This window comes from Fukomys damarensis, unplaced genomic scaffold (genome assembly GCF_012274545.1).
Source record: "Fukomys damarensis isolate Sample0158 unplaced genomic scaffold, DMR_v1.0_HiC HiC_scaffold_32, whole genome shotgun sequence".
Lineage (NCBI taxonomy): Eukaryota > Metazoa > Chordata > Mammalia > Rodentia > Bathyergidae > Fukomys > Fukomys damarensis.
In genome coordinates this window covers 24,978,241-24,983,767 of record NW_022900944.1, presented here as the reverse complement: position 1 = coordinate 24,983,767, position 5,527 = coordinate 24,978,241, and positions in this window count along the sequence as shown.

Here is a 5,527-nt window from a genome sequence, read left to right as displayed (position 1 = left end):
ATATGACACAGGTAAGAGAATTAAAATCATCTATATTAGTCTCTTTTCTCACTGCTGAGAAAATACCCAAAACCAAAAATTAAAGGAGAAAAATTTTATTTTGGCTCATAGTTTGTAGAGATTCCAGTTCATTGTTGGCTGGCTCCAAGGCAGGGTAGCATGGCAGAGAGGGATCACAGAGAAGAAGTAGTTCATGGCAGGCAGGAGGCAGCAAAGCAGCAAAATAGTGAGGAAGCAGCAGCAGCAGCCTTCCTCTCTCTTATATCCCTTACAGGTTACCCACCTTTTGGTTGGTGCATCCCACACCCAGGGTGGGCCTTCCCATTATCCACACACAGACCATGACAAAGCAATAACTAGACTAATTTAGTAATCACACATCCGTAATCCTAGCATAACACACCCTAGACCCAGCCACCTCTGAAAAGCCCCATCTATGTCCATATGAGACTTTGGGAGGACAACTAGAAAAAAGCCATAACATCATCCTATTTCAAAAAATATATATAACAAGGCACTGCTGGGGATAAAAAAGCAGGAGGAATTCTAAGTGGAAACATCAAACAAGGCATCACAAGCTGCATGTCTATGACTTCAGTCTTAAGGAAAGCATAAGAGATTGATAATTGTAGAGGCAGTTGACTGTTGCAAGATAAAAGAACAGCAGCAACAAAGGCTTAGAAGGTTGGTCAGGGATGGCATTATCAGACTGTGTAGTCTAGGTGTTGTCAGAGTTAGTGTAAAGTGGTCTGTTCAGGCAAACAAAGGCATGGAGCAGAAGAATATGGACGATTTTATCAATTAGGCTAAAGAGTGTAGAATTTAATATGTTGGAAATAGGGAGCCATAAAACATTGTTGAGAAAAGTAATGATCAGTTTTATTTTAAACTAATAACGTGGTAATAAGGACAGCTACCTATATATGAGAACCTAAATGAAATAGAAAGTTATTTAAATGAAAAAAAGATAAATATGATGCAAAAATTTTAAAATGAACTAAAATGTAGGTAGTCACTATACTTGAGTAACTATTCTCAATATTTTTGTCATATGCATACATATTATTTATATACAACACTGATACAGCAAATGGCATTTACTAAAAGTTATATTTTACAGCCAAATTTGAAAGGACATGTGGCAAATGAGATTTCTTAACAGACTAAAACAACTGAGATTATTATAAGTATGAATTCAATAAAAATCTTAAGTATATTCATAGATCTGTTGTTATATATAGGAAGTTTCTCATGAATCACAATTTCCCTTTAATAATTCCATGCCTCATTTTGATATCAAAAGCCAATAAGCTGAAATGACTTATTACATTTATGGCTTGAAAATTTTCATGTCATATGTATTAATTTGAAATTTATTTGTCTTTTAACTGTACATATTTTCTATATTATTATAGGGGTGGGGAACAAATTAAAAGGATATGACTGAAATGGCTGTTTTTTTAAAAAAATCATTAATTAAGTTTATTGGTAAAATTGAGGTATACATAATGGTCACATTTATCCTGTGAAATTTGTACCTGTACATGACACACCTTGATTACTATTTTTTTCCATTCCTCTCCCCTTTCTACCCTTCTTTTCCTTCTTATCTACAAATATTTTGTTTTAATTTCATCTTTCTTTTTTCTCTCTTCCTTCCCCCTCTCCCCTCACTCATACCCCTTCCCATCTGAACACTTTCTATTTCCCAATGTCTATAATACATTTGATCCTTATTTACACTTTCAGTTTCACACAAGAGAAACAATGCAATATTTACACATGTGTGTCCAATTTATGAAATGGCATTTTTTTTGGCAGTTTTTATTTTGAGGTCCTCAGATGTGTTTGTTTGTTTCAACCTGATTGAGCTGCAGCTTGTATTAACCTTGGTGAATGCATATTTTTTTCCCTGATTTAATTGAAATTGCCTGGAGCTTCAGCCTGTGTCTAGTGCTGTGACTGCTTATAAAGCAACAACAAAACAAACCACAACCAAAGTCAGGGAGGAGGAAGGAAAGTGAGAAGTGAGAGATTTCTACTCTTGGCATGTTGTGTGTTTTGTTAACACAAATATTTCCCTTTCAGAAGCTATTCTTAACCTCTTTCCCCCAAGCACCTTAATTTTTATTTACAGAACAAGGTAATGGCATGATTTGCAATAACAGGTTTTCTAAGTGTTACCAACTGTGAAATGGAAGAACAGTTTAATCAGCACATAAAAAGTTAAAACAAAACAACAACAGCCTTTAGCCTCTCATGCTTAAAAAACTTGATAACTCAAATAATTATCTGAGGTTTTCCAGTTGCTTTTATGCAGTTCTGTTACCACTGGACTCCTAGATATGCAATCTACATTTGTTCTCTGTGGGAATTTGCCTGTGAGGATGGCATAGGATAGAGAGGCCAATGGACATTTCCAACTGCAAGAGAATCTTACACAAGGCTGGTAAAACAGCCCATCAAAGTGAGAATGAAACAGAAATACTGTGGAGAGAAGTCAAAATTACCATTTTGAAATTACCACTTTGGAGGATCCTAGAGACAATTATAAGGAATAAAAAAGGACAAAAAGAATAACTGATAAACATCTATTTTAAATATCAAAAGATTTAGTACAGTGCAGATTGGTCTGCTGTAAGGATTAGTCGAAAAGGACTTTAAACTCCAGTGGGGAAGAATTTCCTACAAACTTGTTTTTTTTAAGTACTTTGGGGGTCGCTCTACATTGTCATATAGGGAAATAAGATAATGTTATTTTTTTGCTATTTCAAAGGATAATTTGGCAGGGGTGGCCTCCCCACATTGTCTGACATACTCTTCTTGGTTTTTGTGATGAGCCTGGATGCCAGTAACCTCTTTTTCTGGCTCAACTCTACCTCTGACCTCTAGTGTCTAGAATCCGAAAAGCAGCATAACCAACTATCAACTATACAGTACCTCTGAAATTAACATGTCAACAACAGTACTTGATTCCCAAGCCAACACCTTCCCTTCATCCCCAAGGCTTTTAAATGGCACCTTTGCCTTTGAGTTCAATATCCTCATTATTATTTTTGGCCTTCTTCATTTATATTTCTCACCATATGCATGATCTTCTATAATTGTGGCTGAATTTCAATAGTAGCTAGCTGAAAGGAACAAACTTAAAATATTACGTTTTAGGAAAACTAAAATTTTCCTATTATTTTGGTTTATATGCAAATTTTAATGTCTAGGGAATTTTCTGTTTAGCATTTGATTTTAGTAATATTCATTTTATTCATTTATGTGTATGACAAATGCTCTTATGGATTTACTTGCAAGCAATATTTTGTTGTGCTTCTTATGCTTGTGTTATGTATTTTTCTCCATGAATATCACATTATTACCTCTCTTGAAGCTTTTGAATTCTTGTTCTCACCTGTGTTAATAATAACTACCTTAGGAGCAACTGTGAAGGGAAATTAAGTCGTAGAGGTAAAGTTTCTAAGAGACTTTCTGAGATATATTAGGTACTGGGTAAGTGCTGTGGGTGGGGAGTGTCACCAGTGTTATTGCTGTTATAGTTAGTATGTTTAAGAAAATATAATGTCTGTTACAAAGGAGACAGACTGGGTGGTGATACTAATTTTAGGAATATTGATATCAGTAAGCAAAACCCTTGTAAAGCAACTGGACCTGCAATGTGGAAGATTTTACTATTTTTAAAAAATAAACTCAAGGACTCATAAGACATAGACATATGTGACCACTTAGCACAAGCAAAATCTGCTTTTGCATCATTAATACTCACTGATGGGGCTCATTTCATCATGGTCTAATTATTGTTACAATAAGATCTGGGTCATTTAGAAAATAAATGTGCATTTATCTTAATTTTGTTTAAGAAGACAATGAAGCATGCATGTCATTTAGAATGGTTTATGTTTAAAATTGTTACTATTTTAAGGTTAAAATGATGCATTTAAGTGAAACAAAAATGAAGGATAAAAACATCCTGAGATAAACATTAATGCGCTAAGAGAATGGCACATCTGAGAAGGGAAAAAAATCCTTTTACCATAAGTTGGCAGCCTATATTTCTTCCTGCTTTGCATGACTGCTTGGTATGCATGTATCAGGTCACAGGTGGAAGAAGTTGAGGACCATTATACAACGTAAATGTTTATAATATATCATAATTACCAACACACCTGTGGTAAATAACTGTGAAATCCTACAGCAAAGATGCTGAAAATGCTCAGCAGAGAAAGCAAGAAATGAAATTCTCATTTTTTAACCTTCCATTGGATGGGATCCAATTTACATGTTGTGGAAATTGGAATAGCCACTCGCAAGGCTGTGAAGGAGAAGTTTGCCATTAATGTGTTCCATGCTCACCCACCCACCTACTGCCTCCCCAGCTCCCAACATTAAGCTGTCAAAAGGCTTAAGGATTAATCTTCCTTCATTGTCTTGTCTTCTTTAATAAAAAACTGAGTGTCAAATATTCACTTGACAGATCAATAAAATACAGTTAAAACAAAAATTATTATTTATTGTAAAATCAAAGTCAATAATTTGGTAAAGTCTCTAAAAGTTAAACTAACATTTACTGCTACAGACTCATAAATTAGTTCATTTAATTCCCCAGTCATTTGTTCTCTGTCCAGTTTACAGTGGTACCTTGGTCCATGAACTTCACCTGTTTTATGCCTTAAGGAAAGATGATCATCTTTGTGTTTGTGTGAGGAATGTGGCCCCATTTGTGTTTGTCACTCAATGTGGAGTCTGTGAACAGCAGCAAAATTGTGCCAGATGCTTTTGTTTGAGAACCAAATTGTTTGCAAACAGAAGTGTTTGTGAATCAATGTATTATTATTCTTTCATTGTATCCAAGAAAGAAACATGATCTACGATAGAATGTTCTAGTGGAAATACAGTTAGTCCCACCCTAACATTCTCTGGATATAAACATCACTTGAAGTTCAAAGTATTTGCCTTCAAACCTATTCTTGGATTATGCAAAATGAACAATAAAAAATGTTTGAATATCTGTATTGTATTCTGCCTTCCATCCCAGCCAGCTTCATAATATTAATATTTTTGAGATGTTTCATCTTTATGCCAGTGGATAAATGTGAGAAAGCCATTCTGATGTGTTAGTGTACTACTAGGATTTTTTTTTTCTTTTTTCTTTTTTTTTTTTTGGTACCAGGGATTGAACTCGGGTCCTTGTGCTTGCAAGGCAGGCAGTAGAAACACTGAGCTACAGATCCATGCAATTAGGAATGAAAAAGGCGAAGTCACAACAGATCCGAAAGAAATCCAGAGGATCATGAACACCTACTTTGAGAACCTGTACTCTAATAAAATGGAAAACACAGAAGAAATGGACAGATTTCTAGATACTTATGAATTACCAAAGTTGAACGAAGAAGATAAAAACATTTTAAACACCCCAATCACAATCAGTGAAATTGAAAATGTAATTAAAAACTTACCAACAAAGAAAAGCCCAGGCCCTGATGGATTCACTGCTGAATTTTACAAGACATTTAGAGAA